Raw genomic sequence first — 23,923 nt, 5'->3', positions numbered from 1 at the left:
ATAAAATCTTTAAAAAAAAAAAGATTAAAAAAAAAAACATGAAAATTCAATACATAATGTATCAGAGCCTATGATTGAATAGTCCCACATGTCTAAAATTTAAATTGGCTTTTTAGGAATAGAATCCATTGAACCCATTCTATTAACCTAAATGCATTACACTTTTCAGTGTCTTCCCAAACTAAGAAAGTTTGAGTTGATTTCCATTGGCATTCCAATGCAATTCCAGTAACCTTGGTCTCAACATCCTGCAAACCCTGGAGATCCAGAATTCTCTGATCTCAAACACTAGATTCTAGTTCCTGACCCCCAGTTCTAGACATCTCACAGAATTTCTTATATTATCCTGACTTTCTAAGATTAAAAAAAATAAATGGAAGTGTTGATAGGATCATTGTAACTCCTCAGAGACATGGATTAATTCACATCTGGCCAGATAAGAAGGAGAAAAGCAATGAAGAAGACTCAGGACTGCCTGAACAACCAGGAACTCTTCACAGATCATCCCTGTGGACTTACAACCTGACTTCTCCCACTGGGCATTTTTTCTGTCAGTGCTTTTTTGTTAGTTCTCAGTTACAACACCAGAGGAGTGGGGAGACTAGGAGCTGCATGTGGGCATTGCCTTCTTTATCTCTGTTTTCCCCCAGGACCCGCCCTGGGAGCTGGCCCATACATCTTGGCTTGCCTGCACAGTTCTGGTTTGCACCTGATAGCCTAGCGTAATTTTTAAAGATTTTTTTTTTAATTTATTTATTCATGAGAGACAGAGAGAGAGAGAGGCAGAGGGAGAAGCAGGCTCCCAAGGAGCAGAGAGCCTGATGCGGGACTTGATCCCAGGACCCTGGGATCATGACCTGAGCCGAAGGCAGACGCTTAACCATCTGAACCACCCAGGCTTTTTTTTTTTTTTAAGATTTTTTTTTTTATTTATTTATTCATGAGAGACAGAGAGAGAGAGAGGCAGAGGGAGAAGCAGGCTCCCAAGGAGCAGAGAGCCCGATGAGCCTAGCGTAATTTTAACGGTACCCCCTTTTACTATTGAAAGTATCTGAGTTTGTACTTATAATAAGCAGTGAAAGTTAAATATTTTTGGGCTAGAAAATTAGTGAGATGTATATACCCCCCCTCTTCCAATTCTTATAAAGTGACCAATCCACTGTGAATGAGTTGGAGATACAGGTGACCTTTGGCGATGCTTGAAAAGATTTTAGATTATGCCATGGATTATTGAGCATGCCAAATGGTTTTCTTTTTTAGTCTTCTCTTCTGACCTCATCATATTCCAAGAGCCTCTTCAAATGGAATATTAAGACCCAGTAAATTATGAATTCTAGTGAGAGCTATGTTTTACAACTGTATATCCCAGACCCTAAACGCCCTTGAAGGGAATAAAATGAAAATTAATGAATTGCAGAGCAGTTGTAAAGCAGGACCTTTTGCATGAAGAACAAAGTATTCAGTAACAACTTTTAATAAGGTATTCATCCACTGCATAATGTAGTCTTTGTAACTTCTAGAATTTACAATACTAGGAAAATGCATTGGAACATAAATATTTCTCCAAAGAGCCTAAAAGTTAAACTACTCCATGAACTGTTTTCCTGTTTCTAGCATTCTTTAGAAACGGCATTCACTGTAGTGCTATCCAGAGATTACTGCTATTATTATTAGCAGTGCTGTCGGGAAGCTATTACTGCTGTTTCTGGTGCTGCTACCAGTTCTGTTCCCACTCTGCACACACGGGCATGTGTGTGCGCACACGTTATTCCTCGAATCTGTACAAGGAAATCTGTGTGCATCTCTACGGTTTCTAGAAGGCAGTGGGCAGGGCACAGTACAGTGTTGTGGTAAAAGCGTAGCTGGGGTGATGAGGTCGGACTGCTGTGGGTCTCCGTGCCTTTCAGGCTCTGCTCACTAGCTGTGTGACCTTGCTCCGCGTCTGGTAATCTGCTGCTGTTCGATAATTCACCCCCAAATATAACTGACAGCATTTTACATCACCTCCCCTGGTTCTAGAGATGGCTGGGCTCAGCGGGGTGCGTTATTCTCGCTCAGGGGTCTCCTGTGTCATTGCAGTGAGGTGGTCATTGGTGTGGGAGTGGTCCTGAGACTCGTTCACATGTCTAGTGGATGATTGTGGCTGTCGGCTGAAACTTCATCCGTGGTTGTCAGCTGTCACCGCCCCCCCCACTTGTAGCCTGTGCATGGGCTGCTTGGCTTCGTCGCTCCATGGGAGCCAGCATCCCAAGGGGACCAGGAGGAAGCTGTATGGCTACAGTGATCTAACCTTGGAAATCACATAGTCACTGGCCTGCTGGATCCAAGGGGAGGGAACTTGGACCCCACCGTTCAGTGTGGGAGGAGGCTCGATTTCATGTCCTGTGAGGACAGGAGAGAAGGGAGATTTTAGTGCAGCTCTCTTGGAGAACACTCTGCCACTAAGGTTGCTAATTCTGTTTCGTCATCTAAAAAAGCGTGGGTGACGGGCGCCTGGGTGGCCCAGTCGTTAAGCGTCTGCCTTCGGCTCAAGTCACGATCCCGGGGTCCTCGGATCGAGCCCCGCATCGGGCTCCCTGCTCAGAGGGGAGCCTGCTTCTCCCTCTCCCACTCCCCCTGCTTGTGTTCCCACTCTCGCTGTCTCTCTCTGTCAAATGAATAAATAAAATCTTTTAAAAAAATAAAATTAAAAAAAAAGTGTGGGTGAATGCCTACTACACTTTAAAATGGTTTTGAGGATTAAATAAGAAAAATCCACGTGAAGCCCTTAGCACATACATAGTAAGCACTCAGATGTTAGCTATAGTTTATGCCATTCCTTCTTAGAGGGATTGCTTTCATTTGTCAAAGCAAAGAAGAAAGATAATTTCCTTAACTGTTCAGTGTGTTTACCTGCAAAATGAATGGTAAGATAATAATAATAAGATAATTCAAACAGTATTTGAATATTTTGGAAATCTACATATACTATTTCTTTTGTATGTATAATATTTCTTTGTCATTAATTCTAAAAATTAGAAAATTTATATTTGGAATTTGGAAAACAAAGTCCATTTTAAAATAATTGATTTTTCTGATGTCCATTTTACATAAATTGTTTTGACAGTACCTCTAGTTAATTGTGAAGAAGAGGTATTGACTCAAGTAACCTCAAAGTATTTCCATATGTATTCACATCTTAACTCGTAACAAAATGGAGCTGAGATGGTTTTATTATATAATAATGGCATATATGCATAATATAATATGGAATATACATATATGGAATTGCACATATATATGTAGTTACACACATATGTGTATACATTACGTGTATATCTAAATATCATACACATGCACATCTCTGTAACTTTAAAAGAAATAGAAGGCAAAAGCATGGAAAGGAAGGAAAAATGAGTATGCAAATAAGGACTGATAGAATTATAATGATTGAATATCATCTTTGCCCTGAACTGCTTGGTAATTGGTGTGTGGGGGAGGGGGTGATTATTAATTGTGTAATTCTTGTTATCACAAAATACTGAGTTTACAAGTTCTCCAGGAAGGGTCATCCTGATGATGAATCATAAAGGAACGTTAAACATGAGACTGGGTAAAGTATATTTTCTCTAAAAAGGTGTAAAGAGGTTTACAACAGATGAAGAAACTGTCTAGTGTTACTTACTGTAAAGATTCTCCATAAAAGTGGAAGGCTTCGGGGCACTGGCTGGCTCAGTTGGTTAAGCATCTGCCTTTGGCTCAGGTCATGGATCCCAGAGTCCTGGGATGGAGCCCCACATTGGGCTCCTTACTCAGTGGGGAGCCTGCTTCTCCCTCTGCCCCTCCCCTGCTCATGTGCGCGCTCTCTCTCTCTCTCTCAAATGAATAAATAAAATCTTAAAAGGAAAAGTTGAAGTCCTCCCATAACAACGTTCCTTGCGAATTCAGTTCCGTAGCTGGGTTGAGCTGGTACCGTCTGCTACAGGCTGTACTGTAAAATGTACCGGCAACTAAAGGGAGAGAATAATAGCTTTCTCTGTATCAGCATTTGATAAAAGGATGGTAGATTATTCAAGAATATATTTAATGAGGGCCTACGATGTTGATTTTTTTTATTAATGACTGAGTCAGCATCCATATGTTTTAAGAACCAGATGATTAGGTGGCAGGGTAAGATATTTTATTTCAAATATTGAAAAACTTACAAAAAAATATATTCTCATCTCCCTGTGGAAAAATATTTGTAGGCAAAGCTAGAATGTTTCCCACAAAACATCTTTGTATCTGTCAGGTCAAACATGTCTATACTTGCTGGATTGTGACCCTGGAGCTCCATATCATATGGGAGAAATATTTAGATTTGGTAAACTTTAAAATAACAGGTATTAAAACTGACCCATTTGAGAGGCATCTGGGTGGCTCAGTCAGTTAAGGATCCAACTCTTGATTTCGGCTCAGGGTCCTGGGAATGAGTCCCATGTCAGGCTCCATGCTCAGCAGGGAGTCTGCTTGAGATTCTGTCTCCCTCTCCCTCTCCTGCTCTCTCCCTCTTTCCCTCTCTCAAATCAATCAATCAATCAATCAATCAGTCAGTCAATCTTAAAAGCTGACCCATTTGAACCACTGAAAATCCCCCATAGATGTCCCTGTAGAATATCTGGTTATGGACCATGTAACCATCCGGTGTGCCTGCCTGCATGGGCAAGCTGGAAGGTCTACTCCATGTAATTTAATGACATGCGGGATGAAGTTTTGTAGAATTAACCAGTTTAATTTTGGGTAATGTCTACCCAAATAATAATTCTAATTTTGACATTTTTTTTGTCAAATAAGCCAGGCTTTGTGGTAGCAACCAGAAAAGCCTTTGTCTTTCTAGACCATGTCTGGTTCATATCACTAACATAACGGAAAACATTTGCTTATTATTTATTAGAAAACCTTTGTCTAAAACGTAAAAAGGAATGCAAGATTTCTAAGGTATAACCGCAGAATAAGGAGGGCCAAGAATCAGCTTCTTTTTATACTCTGAAATTATAAACTGTTGCGTTAGGTCTTAAATTTTGAAGCAATATGAAAATGTAGTATATTTGGAAGTAGTGATATCTGAGGACATAGGATTGGCCTACGCTTTTTCTGATAGAAGGAAAAAAGAAATGATAACGCAATGAAAGTTATAAACTATCTCATGCAATTTTTGGAATTTAATATTAAGGTGAGAGATATAACAGGATAGGTAGGATAATTATACCTATAAGTTTAACATATATTTCTTTGGATTCAAAGCTACTAACATTAGATGGTATCCTGGTAGGAGACACATGACGTGCTCTAATTGGGTAATTGGTATGGTCTGGATGTTTGTGTCCCCTCTGTTGCATCCCACTGCCAAACTCATATGTTGAAATCCTAACTCACAATGTGATACATTAAGAGGTGGAGCCTTTGGAAGGTGATAAGTCATGATGGTGGGGCCCTCATGATTGGGACTAGTGCCTTTTAATAAAAGAAACCCCAGAGAGGCAGCCCATCCCTTTCCCCTTCCACCATATGAGGTTACAGTGAGAAACAGCCATCACTCGCTAAGTTGGCCCATGCCATGAGCCAAGATCTTATCTTTGACTTTCCAGCCTCTAGAACTGTGAGAAGTCAATGTTTGCTGTGTGATATTTGTTATAGCAGCCCAGTTGGACTAAAGCAGTAATCAATAACTGCTTAATAATGGAACTGCTTTAAAAAGGTGTGAGTAGAGTTTAGAGACACTAAAAGGAAAGGGGTGGAGCTGTATCCCAGAGCTAGCAAGAGCAGGGAGCCTTTACTACCATACATCTGAGCAGGTTAAGGAAGTAGAGGATGCGCCTGTTTTATATAGAGGGTATAACTATATGGAGAACGCTGAGTGGCAGGGACTGCGGCCCCTTATTTAAGGGATGACGTCACCCCACACTGACTTGGCAGAAAAGGAATTGTGGAAAGAATACCCTGACCTCACTCTTCTCCAGCCCTTGGGTGTGTGGCACGTGACTTCCTTTAATCCCCTCAATTGGAAGCCAGAGGTCATGGACACGGACTATTGATCAGCCTTCTTGACCATCAACACAGGGAAGCATGGCAAAAAATGAAGAGCAGATCGGGATGTACAATCCAGTATAATTCATAAGAAGTCACCTAGCGTAAACTCTGAGCAGATATAACCAGCAAAATGTAAGTCTGTATTTTGAATATATACAGATATGCCTTTTGTAAGATGAATAGCTGATTGAGAATTGAAACGGCTGATTTGGCATTTGTGCCGTACAGCCTGCATAATTATACGGATCAGCAGTGGCACACTAGCCCGTCTTAGTGTGGAGTGATGGATCAGACGAGGAGGACCAGTACAGACCCCAAATATGGAGGGCGCCAAACTGTATGAACATGGAGGCAGCTGTCCTAGGACTGATGAAGCCAGAATGAGCAGCACATCACACAACCGTGGTGATCCCACCCCTCCTGCAACCTTGACTCTTGAAGCTATCTCACGGGGCATCAACACCTCAAACTTCACACTCACAATTAGCCCTAATAAACCAACACTAGCACTTCCTACTAGAATTTAGCATTCTTCATTTTTTCTTAACAAATAAAGCTTCGAGGGCGCCTGGGTGGCTCAGTTGGTTAAGCGACTGCCTTCGGCTCAGGTCATGGTCCTGGAGTCCCGGGATCGAGTCCCACATCGGGCTCCCTGCTCAGCAGGGAGTCTGCTTCTCCCGCTGACCCTCCTCCCTCTCATGCTCTCTCTATCTCATTCTCTCTGTCTCAAATAAATAAATAAAATCTTTAAAAAAAACAAAAAAAAGGGCGCCTGGGTGGCTCAGTTGGTTGAGCGACTGCCTTCGGCTCAGGTCATGATCCTGGAGTCCCGGGATCGAGTCCCGCATCGGGCTCCCTGCTCGGCGGGGAGTCTGCTTCTCCCGCTGACCCTCCTCCCTCTCATGCTCTCTCTATCTCATTCTCTCTGTCTCAAATAAATAAATAAAATCTTTAAAAAAAAAACAAAAAAAAGGGCGCCTGGGTGGCTCAGTTGGTTGAGCGACTGCCTTTGGCTCAGGTCATGATCCTGGAGTCCCGGGATCGAGTCCCGCATCGGGCTCCCTGCTCCAAGGGGAGTCTGCTTCTCTCTCTGACCCTAACCTCTCTCATACGCTCTCTCTCATTCTCTCTCTCAAATAAATAAATAAAATCTTTAAAAAAAAAAAATAAAGCTTCAAAAAAAAAAAGAAAGAAATATTCTAAAAAGATCTGAACCTAATAAATTACTCAGTATTTTTTTTCCTGTGGTCTGTATGGCTTACTGCCTTATTAGCCTTCGCAGTTTTAGAAGGATGATACCAGTGCTTTAAAGCAAACAGAACTGGCTTAGCATTATGAATATCTACTGACATATAATACAGAATGCCTTCCATGTTCCGTCCTTTAAAAAAAAACAAAGCAAAACAAAACAGTTAAAATGGAGCATTAGAAGCCAAATATACATCACAATATTGTTTACAAGAGCAAAAAAGGGAACAATCTAAATAGGGGTGTAAGTGAGCTATAGAGAGGCAACTTGCCATAATAGTAAGCAACCCTTAGAATGGTGCTTGTTAAGTTCTGAATAGCATAGATAATTATTGTATGGAAGAAAAGTGTACATACAATAATAGAATTCATATTGGTGAGAACATGAATAAAAAGAATGAAAAAATTCAACAAATATTAATACATAGCTTTGGATGGTAGATACATGATTTTTTTTTCTACTTTACGCCTACCTCTTGCATGCATGTGAGTGCTCCCTCTCTCTCTCTCTCTCTCTCTCTCTCTCTCTCTCTCCCCACACACACACACACACACACACATATATGAATATATATATAAATTGCTTTTATAAATAGGCAAGTATTAAATAGCTACACTTTAAAAAAATCTGTGGAAACTTTTAAAAAGTTATTTAGGTATGAGAAGTATGCTTACAAATTTTAAAATACTTCTCAACCTCTGGATCTTGACATTACAGGTAGGATGGGTAGACAACAAGGCGTAAAAAAGAAACCAGTAAACAAGAAAGGTGTACTTCTTTGAGCAAAGTCTCTTTACAAATTCTGTGCTGATTTGCCGTCTGAGACCTTGTTGAGTGATCTGAGAAATGTTTGATCACCTGATTGGGGCTGGAAAGACCCAGGATGGTGCCTGTCATGGAAGAGAAGTTATCCCATATCATACTTCATCTGCTCTCAGTTCTAACTGTGCATTAAAACTGAGATTAGAGCTCTTGAGGCATGAGAAAGACAAATTGGCAACAAGCACATTTATTTTATATGGTTAGGTCTCTCAAACGGTACATTTGGTTTATCTTTAAGATATTCTTCATTTAGATGCAGCTACTACATTATTTAAGAGCCTTTAAAATTTTGGGGCTGATGCTTAAATTTAAAGACTTAAGTAAAGGCAAAAGGAAAGAAAACCACTAAGGAGAAATCAGTTTCATTTTATATGCAATTTTAAATATTCATGGAAGGAATTTTGAATGGAAAGAGAACATTCCAGTACCACTTGGTTTCTGTTTATAAAAGCCAAATAGCTATATTGCAATTTAGTAATATGTTATCCATTAAACACAATCATGATTTGTTACATTTTAGCCTGTTTTTTGATTCCTCATCGAATTATCAGTGAACATGGATTTGATCTGAATTACATTTTAAAGATTTTATTTTTAAGTAATCTCTACAACAAACATGGGACTCAAAATCACAACCTCGAGATCAAGAGTTGGCATGCTACACCAACTGAGCTAGTCCAGGTGCCCCGAATTACATTTTTAGATGAAAAATTAATGCATTGTCTACAATAGGCAAAAATGGAAATAACCTAAATGTTCAATAAAATATGAAGCACCATGCAATGGCATACTGTGTTACCATTAGTAATCATGCAGTTCTGTTTATTGACCTAAAAAGATGCACATGATCTATTATTGAATAAAAGTGGGGTTACAAAAAGCATGTGAGTGGATGCGATATTCTTCGCCACAGGACAATGCTACAATAGTAAATCTCATTTCGTAAAGTAAAATGTAATAAATGTAAATAATCTAAGTGTAGCAAGATGATGAGATGATACAGGAGGGATGGAAGGGGAGAGACAGAATAAGAGGAAAGGGAGAGAAAATGGGGTGGAGGATAAGAGAGAGAGGCAGAGAGAGAAACTGAGACAGGGAGAGACAGAGAGAGACAGAGACACTTCCAGATCCTCATTTTATGGGTGACTTTTTATACCCTCTATTATTCAGGTTCTGATTTCGCAACTGAATTCTTAAGAGGTGCCATCATTTCTTCTCCCTAAGACTCAGTTCCCTTATCTGTAAAAGGAGAGTTGAGTTCTTCTATCTTTAAAATTTTGTGATTGCTAAATATGAGAAGAGTGCTCAGCCACATTCAGTAAGTGCTCAGCCATCTTCAACAATTTTAAATTATTTTCCCGCAGGGCTAGTACATCTACAAACACACCTTCCCATTCTCTGGGCCACTTGTGATCATCAGCTTACATTTGGTAGTGTAATAACAGTTGCCTTGCATTTAGTACAATAGTGTATGAAAAATGGTGTCATGAGACCATAAAATTATATTCATCAGGGTAGATATACCATGACTTTAGCCTTTACTCTTATCTCTTTTGGATCCAAAGGAAAACAGGAGACATGATTGGCTAGATTTGTATTCATACTGTTTTACAAAAAGATCTAGATTAGATTAGGATCTAGATTAGGAGAGGCGGACCCTTTCGTCATTCTGCATTATAAAAGGATTTTATCATGAGGTTCTTTCTTAAATAAGGGACATTAACAATGTTTTATTTTTTTGTAAAATATATGATTCTGCAGTCTAAATAAATACAGTATAAAAATTCATGTCTGAGAATTACATCCTTGGTGGTCACCTTTCTTTAGATTCCCTCCTCAAATGGCAGTTGTTGGGCTGAAATTTTAACAGAAAGCCGTGAAATTCAGGAAAGTATACTAGCTTAGGAGTCAGGAGACCTGTTTGACTCTCTACCATACCTAACACATATCTTGGTAAGGCATTTTTGGTGAATGGAGGGGCATTCATATTCTCAAAATCAAGAGTTTGGACTACATTATCCCTAAAGTCTCTTTGGGCTGCAAATAGTCTGCAAGGGCTTAGATTAGCATGCTAGGGGAGGTGGAGTGCATAAGCTCAGCATTTCCAATTATAGAGAGAGTTTATATGTTTTACGTAAAAGATTTACCGCTGGCCTAGCTGACATTCTGTTACAAAATTCAGAATCCCAGTTTATACTCCTTCTGCACACAGGATCACTCCACATACACAGAGGTGAGTCCCAAGGAAAAATAAAAATCCTTTTAACTCTTGAGTGCTTCAGTTTAATTTTTTTAATGGTTTTTTTCCTGATTTTACTGAAATAGTGCTAAGGGTAGTCGATCTATGGAAATTGCTATAATTATCAAACTTAGAAAGGGGTATCATAAATAAAGCAACCCATATTTAAGGAAGTTAATAGTGTCTGGGGAAATACCCCATATAGATACTCATTTAACTCTGAATACCTATCTGCAAATGGACATATTTTTCAGAAATGAACTATATGTTCACAAACACCCAGCACTAAAAGTTTCTTAGAACAAAAACAATAGTTGAATTTAAGTATTATAATTATATTAATAACATTTTGAGCCTTGAGGGAACATTCAGAGATTAAAATAGAGGACATAACTCAAATTTTACATTTTAAAAAAGCACATAATGAAGAAATTTGCACTAACTTTATGAATTAATGTATGGAATGCTTTATAATAACTAAACAAATAAAATCAAATTCGCTAACACAATTAATTTGATAGTGACATTCGTTTCTTCAAAATGAACCTTCATGAAAACCATGAATTTCAATCAAAATGTCAGTGATACATAGTACAGATTGTTGACTCAAAAAGCAAAGTGGACTGATTTCCTGATTTATTGTCATATTCTAAGTATTTGAAGAAAAAACGAATAGTTCATTCTGATTTTTCATCCTGACAATACAGACGTGGCTGAAATTTGTTATAAATATAAGATTGTAGACAAATGTTTCTCTATTTTAATTTTCAGGCATATTTATTCTAATTAAAAATGCAAGTGCTTTTTGGTTTTACTATCATAATAACTATGATATTAGTTATCATAATCTCACTGAATTAATTAATAAATTATTGATCAAGTAAGCACTATATGCTATTTTTGAAAGTACTAAGTATACAGTGAGCCACAGCTGCTGATCTGAAGGATGCTGGATTTTAATAACTGTAACTGCTTATTTATCTGTCTAGTTCTCTTTAAGTACGACATGAATTCTTATTCACTTTTGTTTCCCTAGTTTGTTTTTTTTTCAACACAAGGGAAAGAATCTAGAGTGAGATTGAACTGAATGGCAAGGGTAAAAATCCTGCCTGTTTTTCCCTACCTTAACCCCTACCTTAACCCCTGCATCAGCAGAAGCCATCTCCATACCGTGATTCAAATAGAATTTGTGAAATGGCCTTGTACATTTTTGTGACTCTATAAGGGAAGAGCTTGGGCAAGTATATAGATAGATCTAAGTAGTAATTCAAAAGCCTTTTCTCCAGAGTTGACCTAATGCTCTGATATAATGTTTGATATCCTGACAGAGAGAAGGCAGTTGATGGTATGTCCTGAGCAGTGCCATCAGTAACCAAACTTAACCACAGGGCAGCATTCATAAACTGTTATTCATTGCTGTTATCTTCTCAGTTGGTGTAATATTTGGACCAGATCTGCCCAAGACTGCTGGGCCAGCGTGACCAGGGGCAGGTGCTCTCTTTGTGAGGCCAGAGTGAAAGCCCTGAGCACACATCCCGGCTTCAATGGCAGAAGCCATACAGAGTGCTCCTGGGAGAGCAGCCTGGTCCTTGGAGCTCTTCGCAGTCAGGGATATTCCTGGGTCAAAATGAATCCTTAATAGGGGAATAAAATTAACCCAAACAGAATGGAATTAAGAGTTCACTGTATTGCAGGCGGTATCATAGAGGAGAATAAAAGGCAGACTTTAACATCAGACTGAACGAGGCTCCACCAATTAATAGTTAAGCAATCTTAGCCACGAATTTAACTTCTCTATCATCCAGTTTGCTTTATATAAAATGAAGATAATAAAACTAACAACATGCCCATAAAGCACTTAGTATGGTATCTGCTTCAGATTAGGTAGGGCTTCAATAATTTTTAGGTCTTTTTATTGTCTTTATTATTACTATACTTGCTTAAATGGGGGAGAGGTGTGATATAAAACAGGCAGGATTTTTACCCTTGCCATTCAGTTCAATCTCACTCTAGATTCTTTCCCTTGTGTTGAAAAAAACAAACTAGGGAAACAAAAGTGAATAAGAATTCATGTCGTACTTAAAGAGAACTAGACAGATAAATAAGCAATTACAGTTATTAAAATCCAGCATCCTTCAGATCAGCAGCTGTGGCTCACTGTATACTTAGTACTTTCAAAAATAGCATATAGTGCTTACTTGATCAATAATTTATTAATTAATTCAGTGAGATTATGAGCTGTAATTACAGTACAAACAGACACCTAGGGAAATTTAAAGAAAAAAGACAACTCACTATGAAAGGTCAAAGAAGTCTTTTATTTTTATTTTAATTCCAGTATAGTTAACATACAGTTTAATATTAGTTTCAGGTGTACGATACAGTGATTCACTTCCATACATCACCCACCCACACATCACTTCTTCATCCCCATCACCTATTCCCCCACCCCCCACCCACCCGACTCCCCTCTTGTCCCCCCACCCGACTCCCCTCTTGTAACCATCAGTGTGTTCTCTAGAGTTAAGAGTCTGTTTCTTGGTTTGCCTCTCTCTCTTTTTTCCCCATTGTTTGTTTTGTTTCTTAAGTTCCACATATGAGTGAAATCATACGGTATTTGTCTTATTTTCAAAATACTGACTTATTTTGCTTAGCATAATACTCTAGCTCCATCCATGTTGTTTCAAATAGCATATTTGAAATTCTTTTTATGGGTGAATAATGTTCCATTGTATATATACACATCTCTTTTGTCCATCCATTAATCGATGGACACTTGGGCTACTTCCATAATTTAGCTATTGTGAATAATGCTGCTATAAACATACGGGTGTGTGTATCTGTTTGGATGAGTGTTTTTGCATTTTGGGGGTAAATACCCAGTAGTGTGATTACTGGATTGTAGGGTAGTTCTATTTTTAACTTTTTGAACCTCCATACTGTTTTCCAGAGTGGCTGCACCAGTTTGCATTCCCACCAACAGTGTAAAAGGGTTCCCCTTTCTCCACATCCTCGCCAACACCTGTTGTTTCTTGTGTTTTCAATTTTAGCCATTCTGACAGGTGTGAGGTGGTATCTCATTGTAGTTTTGATTTGTATTTCCCTGATGATGAGTGATGTTGAGCATCTTTTCATGTCTGTTGGCCATGTGGTTGTCTTATTTGGAGAACTCTCTGTTCATGTCTTCTGCCTATTTCAATTGCATTATTTGTTTTTTGGGTGTTGAGTTGTATAACTTCTTTATATATTTTGGATACTAACCCTTTATCAGATACATCATTTGCAAACATCTCCCATTTGGTGGGTTGCCTTTTAGTTTTATTGATTATCCTTCTCTGTACAGAAGACTTTTTATTTTGATATAGTCCCAATGAGGGAAGTCTTCTAAAATGGCCTAAAGCTAAAGCTGAGGCTTAAAGTGAAATTAGAAATTGCAAGTGAGGATGAAGACTACAGACTTCCTCAGGAATTTTATATCCCACTATTTCAAGGAATAGCCATCGGAACACATTAAGCAAGAGAGGAAGAACCTGATTTATTTGGCAAACTGCCACTCTTTAGTGTGACTTGAGCAATGTGTAGCTCAGAGAGATTGGTGTGGAAAAACTGTCACCCCCAGTCATTTCTGTCCTGTTCTTCCTTCATTTTTTTCATAGAACTTACCACCTCTTGTTACACTATAAATGTTTTGTGTATTTGTTTATTGTCTGCCTTGGTCCTGGAGTGTAAGCTTCATGGAGGTGGCACATTTTACTGTTTTGGTTATTCCTGTATCTGCAGATCCTGGAGCAAAGGTCTGGCATACAGTAGACACTTAATAAATATTCAGTGAATGAAAATGAAAGATTAAGTAGGGACATGTTTATAGAAGATCTTAAATACAGTATTTTGGGAGAAGTATCAGGATTGACTTGGGATGAGGGTGGAGAAAAGTGACAAGTCTGAAAGTATCCCCTGGATTTCTGACTGAACTGACTGAGTTCTTGGCTAATGACCAAATACGCAATTCAAGAATAAGAGTTAAGTTTTTTTTCATCTTTGAGAAGGTATGGGATGTTGAGTTATACCTTATGAGTCTCCCAGAACTGTAGGGAGGGATTCCCTCACCTACCCAGAATTCACAAGGTACATCCCTCACATGGACAAGAGTGTTCTATATTCACTCTACCATGGGGAATAAAAGTGATTTTTCTTAACAGCTATGGAGCAGATTACTACACCTAATAAAATCCTACATTAATCATTTTCATTGCATAGAAGTCCAAAGTGGATGATTAAGGAATTCAGATACCCTGCCTCAGAACCATATAGTTGAAATGAAAAACACAGTTGTTGCAGTTGAAAGTAACTGAGTCGACCACTGAATCCATCATTTGTCACTTGGCATGCTGTTCAAGAAATCAGTCTTTCTTTAGATGATCACCTCTGTCATTTCCCCGCTAAAGAAATTTAATAGTGAGTAATCAAATGTATTCACTCTCAGTCACTGACATGAGTTTACAATTACTTCTTGGAATTGAGCGAGCCTCAGTGGGATATAAAAATTAGGCTAATCATATGGTGAATACTTACTTCATCCTGTGTTTGTTCCCACTAGGAACAGAAATTGTCTCGATAATTGTATGCAAATCCTTTCACCAGAATCATCTAAAGAAAATTATGTACTGCTACTCCTTTTCTAAAGAAAAGACAAAAGTAACATTTTAAAATATCACTTTCAAATCAACTGAAATGAATGGTTTTGGCTTTGTGTATAAAAGCCAGATCCAAATTAATATTATTTACAGTACACAGTCTGGCATTTGAATGTAACAAACTGATATTAATATGTTGTGTAACACTTCTGTGTGTTCTGTTGCTGGTGATTGCTTTCATGATTAATTAATGAGATCTGTTGGACTCAGACTTGAACATAGGGTAGAATAAATTAATTGGTCTTTTAAGAACCAGCATTCTGTGTGGAACATTGGCTATCCTCAACCAATGAACCAGCTTTTCAGGGTTAGCTGAGGATTTGTTTTTATAAACCAAAAGTATTTCTGTTTTTAGCATTTAGAATAGAGTTCTTTCTAAAATGGATTTCAAACTTCCTTTAATTCTGAATTTTTTGAGGCTTATTTCAGCCTTTGTTAATGACTCAAGATGGTTGCTATAAAGATTGATAATGAAAAGCATAGAGCAATTTCCACGGATACCCTAAGGAGTGCTGAGATGTGCAAGGCTCTGGGCTCCTACAACTCATGACCTCCCTTGGCCCTGGTTTGGGAGTTTTTGCATTTACCTGCCACATCATTTTCACATCTAAATGCATAAGTTAAGTAGTTTTCAGGCTGCTCTAATTCCATTGAATATTATTTACCATCAATTCAGAAGCCATCTCTAGAATGAAATAGAAGACATTGCTGAAATCTGAGTATTTTAGACTAACAGAAATGGCAGTCTTGTATGGTTCCACCCTGATGAATGAAAATCTCCTGGCTCTTCAGTGGACGAGTACAGAATAAGGGGGAAAGGATAGAGTTTGGAGAGAAGTGAGCACCTGACATTCTCCTTTCTTCCCATTTGTTTGAGAACTACTGTAGATTGGAGGAATTTACTGCATTACACCCAGATTCATTTTAGTAGCCTCCTATTTGGCTTCCCTTTCCTCCTTTGAGTCCATCAGTATGAAAGCTAATATTATGAAAGCAACTTTATAATCTGTCTCTTCTCTGCTCCAAAGCCTCCCGTATTTCCCTGTGGCCAGTAAAGTAAAATTTAACTTTGAGTTTTTAATTATTCAAACAAATTCGAGTGGCTTTTAGTCGCCAGGCACCCTTGTACCACAGTGAGCAACACCGAACTTGCCTCCGTGCCTGAGCTTGCCCTCTAGTGGGGGCAACAGACGGTACACAAGATGAATACAACACATGGTACGTTAGGTGATGATGTTAGGGAGAAAATACCGCAGAGAAGGGAGTGTGACATCTCCGGGCAAGAGAGTTGACACGGCAGAGAATGAGCTCGGGATGCCCTCCTTGAAGAGAGGGCAGGTGGGTAAAGACCTGACGGAGGTGAAAGGATGAGCCTCCCAGGCCTGCCTTGGGGAGCGCACTCCAGGGCAAAGCCGGTGGGCGGAGAACAGAGCTGGTCAAGGGCGGGTTGCCGGCAGTTTGCTGGCGGTGTCTGAGAGCAAGCAAGCGGCAGATGAGGTCAGAGAGGTTGGGGGGGGCGGGGTGCCGCCACGTGAAGGAGCAGCGAGCAGGCTGTGAGCTCTGAGTAGGATGGTCGGCTCGCTCGCAGCCCTGCTATCACCCGTCCAAAGGCGGCGAAGGCAGAGCAGGGACACCTGTCAGGAGATGGCTACAGAGTCCGGACAGGAGGGGGTGCTGGTTTGCACGTGGGTGGGGGCCGCAGGGGTGCTGGGCAAGAGAGCGTCCGCTTCTCCGTGTGCTTTGAGGATTGCCCTGGCAGAATACGCTAACCTACTAGCTGCGCTCCTGAGAGGAAGAGGGGCCTCCCCAACACAGCCTTGACCTTCCTTTCTGGCCTCATCTCCAGCTCTCCCTGTCTGCTAATGCGGGGTGCAAGAGCCCCTCCTCTTGAGAACGGAGGGCCTGAGTTCACATCGTAGCCCTGACACTTGCTGGGGTTACAGTTTGATGGAAACCACGTGGCTCACCTTGATCTCTGTCCCTTCATCCACAGGGGGGGGAATGATCAGACCTACTTCACAGGGCTGTCCTAAGGTCCAGCCGAATTGTCAGGTGATAATAAAGCTTAGTATGCTTATGAACCCACCACTCCAGCAAACCAGTCTCTTAACTATTAACAATCTATCAAGCATTCCTCAAGCTTCCCACCGCTCTGCCCTCGGCCCTTATGCTTGTCACCATCTCTGTCCATCAGACCCTCCCCATCCTCACCTGTCATTCTCTCTGCAGAGAAGTCCTCTCTCCCAGGGGCTCTATCCCTCCTCTCAACTCAACACTTTGCTTTCCCAAAGCATTGCCATACGGAGTAAGTTTAACGTGCAAAATTAGGTTTTAAGTACTTTAAATGCTTAATATGAGACAAACATTATTTGGTTTGCCTGTTAATTCACAAATCTATATTTCAGTCTCTTATAAAGATACAATGGTTGGAGTGCCTGGGTGGCTCAGTCGGTTGATCATCTGACTCTTGATTTTGGCTCAGGTCCTGATCTCAGGGTCCTGGGATCCAACCCTGCATCCAGCTCCACGCTTAGGGGGAGTCTGCTTGGGATTCTCTCCCTCTCCCTCTGTCCCTTCCTACCCTCCTAAAATGGATAAATAAATCTTAAAAAAAAAATACGATAGTTGCATTTAGTGCAAGTTCAAATTGTGAACTTTTATAATGTGATATAAAAAAAAAACAGATATAATCAGAACTGTGAATTTTATATAGTGTGATATTTAAAATTGATAAAAATCTCAATTTAGGAGCAAATTAATAACCATATAGAAATCATGCCCGACATTTATTCTGAATAGGAAACTAGTCTTTAGATATTGGAGTTTAAAATTATGCAAAATTTTCAAGAATGCCTTTCTTGCATGAAAAGAGATGGTGATCAACTATAAAAAGATATTGATAAATGCTCATAGTGCTGAGGAGATAAACAATTCTGGAGGCAAACTTGCAAAGATAGCCAGTTTTTTCTTAGGGACTATTCAAAATCTACAGAGATGGTCTGTAGAACCATGGCTGCCTGTAGCAAGAGAGGAAATTGGGTTCCTCAAGCCTGTGTCAATCTAGCTTACTGGTTTGGGTGACAAAGGAGGTGGCTGCCAGGCCTTATCACCAGAAGTCACTTGACATCTGAAATCCAAGTGGAAAAGTGTGTGCTTCTTCAGGACATCAAAAAAGATGTAACTGCCCTCTGAAAACAGGATTAAAGGACCACCAATAGAACGGATTGATCCTCGTCCTCCATATCCCTTAAGTTTCATGGATCACCAAGTAGAGTCGTCCTTCCCCTGTCACCTCACCTGGATTATCTCAATATGGCCTCCGAACAGGTTTTCCCATTTCCTGTTACTTTCGTCCCCTGTATTTCCCACACCTCAATTGAATGGTCACTCTACAGCACATTTGTCTTTCTGTTCCTGAAGTCCTTGAGGAATAAAGACCAAATTCTGTGATATGAGAGAAAGCCTTAGTGACACGACCTTTTCCTGCTTATGTCTGCTGCCTGTGGAGCCGTTCCTGCAGTCCACACCAGATCTGTCCATATTCTCCTTGTTCTTCCAAACACGAGATAAACTGAAGTGTTTGAGGTTCCTGGATGTGACCTACTATGCTGCTTCTCACTGCCAAGCCTTGTAACATTCTGACTCCTGTCTGTGAAATTGCCACGAATTCATTCATGCATTCAGATAACTCTTTGCTGAGCATCCACTGAGCACCTACTGGACAAAGAAGGACTGAGCAGAGAAATAGTCCCTACCTTCATGGAGCCTACAGCATAGTGGAGGGCTAAGACGCTAATCAGATCATCATTCAAGTATATAGTTAGAAACTAAAAAAAAATGTACAGAAAACTGTAAGAGCTTGAAGAGCTAAGAGGGGAAAGCGATCTAGTCGGGGGTAAGTAATGTTTGCAATTTGTTCTGACAGATGAAGGAAAGCAAAAGTTGAAGGAAGCAGTTTTTTTTAAAGGGAAGAGTAGCTTTGTGCAAAGGCACTGAGGTAGAGAGATGCGAGGTACCTTCTAGAACATCTGAGAAGGGCAGTGTTGCTGGAGGATAGAAAACAGACATTAATGGTCTAAAATGATACTGGAAAGAGGGAGGAGACGAATATGATTTGGGTATGTATCAGAGAAGAGTAAGAAAATACAGGGCACTGCAAGGAAGTCCATAGAGATTCTATCTACAAAAATCAATCTAGTATGGAAACAAGTGATTATATAAACTAATAGGTTCAGCCGTTCTTTGTATTGAAATAAAATTCTCCTGTGGCCTGGTTCTAGAAAAGCCCAAGAGAATGAAGAAAAACATGGTGTTAGGGCACGCCTGGAGGGAGGTGCTCAGGGCCTTGAACCTGTGGCATATGGTTGAAAATACTTGCCGTATGCCTGTATTCATGAGGGTTAGGCTCAGTTGCAACTAACAGAAACTTTAAAGATTTAGATTACCAAATTTACCTGTAAGACGGCATCTGAATTAAATATGCACACTGGAGTGTCAGGTTCAGGAAACAGTAAATGTTCTTGTCAGAAAATACGAGAGGCTTTAGGGAAGATCCAGGACCCAGAATGACCATCTTTAAGGATGGATTTTCTGTTTTTACTGTTGATTGTAGACAAGGGAAAACTCAAGACATTCCATCTTGTATCAGGTTTGCATGTTTGGCCTCAAACTGTATCAGTTAGAAGATCTTTGTTTATTTTCACTCTGCCCTTCTTGAACTGTGCAGAGAACAAATGCTGTAGTCCCGGTTGCCGATAATTTTAACCGCACTACAAGGTTAGTTACTCCTGTGTGCTGAGACCTTGGAGTCCAGACAGGAGCCTTTGAACACGTTATTTTGGTGCTAAGCTGCTTTGGAAAGAGTCCAAACTAAATGGTTGCTAAATGTGTTCGGCGGTTCCAGCATGGTGCCACTCAATGAGTGAGGGTTCCAGAACCTCATTCCTCTCTAAGACTGAGGTTAATGCAGCATGGAGTATACTTCCAGGTACACACAGTGTCTGGGATGCCGGGAACTGTGCCCAGACCAGAGACATCAATAGTGTTGCAGTGGGTACCTGCATGGCAGCTCAGAAGGTTGGCGGGAGGGCTTGTACTTGGCTGCTGTGTCCCTCTGCTGCTTCTTTTGAAGCTCATCGACAACCCCCCCTTGCTCATGGGACAGACCCAGTCCTCTCCTTTCTGCACTGGTTCCCACCACCACAGCCTTGATGTTTCTCCACCCCGTGCTTCTCATACTGGTTCCCACGACCTAGGAGTTTCTCCATCCCATATTCATCATAATGGCGCACCCTTCATCTCATTACTTCGTTATCCTGATGAGACTCCTTGATAACGTCTACACTCTCACCTCTTCTCATCTTCTCCTCAATTTCTCAGCCGTCTGAAATATGACTTCTGTATCCAGCACTGCATGGTGAGCTCCTGTGAACGCACCAGTGGACTTCTACGTAAGAAGCACTATGAGCGTGCTTCGGTCTTTATCCAAGTGAAGTTTTTTTAACAGCTTATCGATAACTCCCCTCTGAAATTCTATCCACTCTGACATATATTTCTCCTGATTCTCCTCCTGCGCCTCTGTGTACAGATAGTCGAATCAAATAACTCTTGAAAGAGAGAACATCAAATAAATAAAACCCAGCTTGTGTTGGTAGCAGCCACATCTCTGGATGGTACTGTTCATCCAAAAGAGGTCATTCCCCATGGATGATAGAAGCATCGTTGCTGTGCATGGATGCAGTCATTCGGTACAGTTTACATCACTGCGATCAATTATCAGCATAATTGATAATGTCATTACATGGCATAAAAACATTTTAAACAGTATTTGTATTATAACTGATACTGTTCTTTAATAACTATGAAAAGCCTTTGATTACTTATTGTAATACAGTAATGTGATTTTGTCCATGATATGCTCTCACCACTATTCTAATAAAATTATTTTGGTTGTTTATACAGTACTGTAATTTGTGTAATGGTTAGTTACTTAGTAAGTGACTAGATAGTTAATTCCTTGCAGAGACAAGAATCATGTCTTTATCTTGGCAAACCTTAAAGGATCTTGGATGTAGTAGGTTTTCAATAAATTATATTGAATTAAAATGTTAGGCAGCTTTTTAAAATCAAAGTGAGACTGAAAAGATCCTGTACGGTAGTAAAGTCTCCATTAGTCTTGTGATATGCACCTAACACCCAGTATTCATGGCCAACAATATCTTACAGATTTTCTAATAACTAGGAGATACAAATCATAGCCGGATGTAGAATTAGTATGACATGACTTGTGATTTTCTAGTTTATATAACAGCCAAGTTACATAGCCATAGATTCAACGGCAGTATTTTCTCCAAGTCACAATATATTCCCAACTATCCTGGCAAATAAATAAGACACACACATCCGAGTAGCAATGAAGAAGACAGCATATGAAAATCAAACATAGCCTATAGAAGAATCCCAGCTTCCCACCTATAACTGCATGTGCTTTGCACCACATCGGAAAGATGCCATTTATTTCTGACTATGATTAATGGTTCTTCTTAGGCAGCCAACTTTCTTTGCCGTTTAACAAAGATTGTGTCCTAAGGTTTTGTCTTATTTCAATTCTAGTGCCATTTGTAAATCTGACAAATCAGATAACAAAATATTCAATTTGAATTATAGTTTTGTTTATGAGTGTGAATCTTGAAATATCTCTTATGTAACTGGGAACATACATGAATTTCATCCGAAGGTTTGTGGCTGTACATTCTGTAAAGGTCCTATAGGCAGGAAAATAACAACCTGGATGTCTAGTAGTGATGTGAAGCCTGATCGCCACATGATGCCAAAAACAAAAATAAAAATAAAAAGGAAATATATAAAGAACCAAGCCAGCTGTGAACTGATCCCAGGGCGCAGGATGACTACTTTGGTATGTGTGGTCGGTATTTATCGTCTTTTACGACATGCAAAAAAAAAAAAAATCAAACAAAATGTCTTTGAATTATTTTGGTATGACACTAAATAAAAGGAGAAAGAGGGAGAGTAAGATGTCAATTGGAATTTTTAAAAAGAATATGTTGAGGTATCAAAAATGACAAACACTGCCTCGCTTCCTATCAGAGAGCAAGTCCCTGTAACAGAATAAATGAGGCATGAGCATGTTACATAGGTGTCAGACAGCAAACAGGGGAAGAGTAATGGGCTTGGGGTGGGGGCCGAGGGGAATCTAGGTAAGATCCGAAAAGATGGTTACCGGCATGCGTTACAAAAGGGAAGACTAAATGGAGCACTGGATAGACCAGAATAATTACAGGGTAATTAACATGCCCTCTGTCTTCCTCTTTGGGGAATTTTTTTTTCAGTTAGATAGAAATGAATCCTGACTGCCACAGTATTTCATTTGGCAGGATATCAGGTAATTTATATTTCAAATATGATCTCATCATCAGTTCCATCTGTTGGTATTAACCAAGCATCCGTAATGTTTGAAACTCTGACTTGTAGAAAATATACCTGAGAATCCGAATCCTTGAATTTGAGAGACTCATACCAATCAGAAACCTGAATAAATGCCCTCTTATCTTGCAAGTGCTGTGTATTCATTTTAAGTCTTCACTTTTAATCCACCTGGTTCTACACTCTGACTCCAGGGACCAAGGGAGGGAGAAACCACCGTCAGCTGCCATAGGATGAGCTCCAATCAGTGTTAGACCTTCTTTAAAGAGGATGAGCATATTTTTTTTATGCTAAGCCCCAAGTAGAAAAAATCACTGGCTACCAGGCTCTGATTGTAACCAGTTCTTATTTATTGGCTATTCATAGTTTCAAAGACTTTTCCCTTCTTCTTGCATGCAATTGAAAACTGAGAGCTAGAAAAAGCAAGATTTCAGGACAGTGTTGGCATGAAGAAACACTCCAGGGGCTGTGTTCCTAAGTTTGCCCCAGCTTCCTTAACCCAGACACTGACCTCCCTTCCCTTCTGTGCTGGTGAATACAGAGGGATGTGGACCAACAGCAGGGCACAGATCACCCCATTCTCTGGAAGGCTGTCTCCAGCTAATGAACACTCCCTTTTTCAGCAAGCTTGGATGAGTCTTCTCAACCTTCAGGACCTGGTGCAAGTTCTGCCTCCTCTTTCTCATGTCCCAGCCAGGCAAATTTAACCAAACCTTCCCCTGGGCCAACACTGGACACTGGGTACAGCTAGCATCACAGTGTCTTCAGCTGAGCTGCATGTGTTTATTTGAATGTCTTTCTCCTCTACTAGATCATGAGTTTGAATGCCTGGGGCCTCACCTAGTAGCCCTTCAATTCACCCGCAATCCATATCATCCCCCTGCTAAGAGACAAAGAGTTAAATAATGCCTTCTCCCCAGAAAGGGGGGTGAGGGTTGGGGGAAAAAATAATAATGCCTCCTCCATTCACAGTAATGGGTCCTCAATAAATACTGTTGCATTGGTTTTTAATATCTTTTCCATAGCTGAACCCAAACATGTCGTTACTGCCTTGCTCAGTTGATCAAAATTAATCCTGTCCAGTGAGTAGAATTAACAAAAAGAATTTATCAAATTCTTATTGACTACAGGTGGTACTGAATTTGGTTTTTGGTTTATTTCATCAAAAATGTGTCTGAAGCAATGTAATGTTCTCCAGTAGAGGGATTGTGAGAGCTTATTCAAGGCATGGTGTTCTTCCTTCATTCGAGCAATATTTTTTTTTATTTATTTATTTGAAAGAGAGAGAATGAGAGAGAGAGAGAGCACATGAGAGGGGGGAGGGTCAGAGGGAGAAGCAGACTCCCTGCCGAGCAGGGAGCCCGATGTGGGGCTCGATCCCGGGACTCCAGGATCATGACCTGAGCCGAAGGCAGTCGCTTAACCAAC

The 23,923-nt window shown here is 40.1% G+C and overlaps 1 protein-coding gene across 2 annotated transcripts in view; it reads left to right on the top strand.

Annotated features, from left to right (window-relative positions):
- The window catches only part of GRIA4 (glutamate ionotropic receptor AMPA type subunit 4), a 366,854-nt gene that overhangs the window by 232,201 nt on the left and 110,730 nt on the right, over nt 1–23,923 (top strand). The window lies entirely within an intron of this gene.

This window comes from Mirounga angustirostris, unplaced genomic scaffold (genome assembly GCF_029215605.1).
Source record: "Mirounga angustirostris isolate CCGP_5_RB_7025 unplaced genomic scaffold, mMirAng1.0.hap1 SCAF_13, whole genome shotgun sequence".
NCBI lineage: Eukaryota > Metazoa > Chordata > Mammalia > Carnivora > Phocidae > Mirounga > Mirounga angustirostris.
Note: the sequence above shows the minus strand (reverse complement) of the source record. Positions and strands in the feature narration are given on the sequence as shown.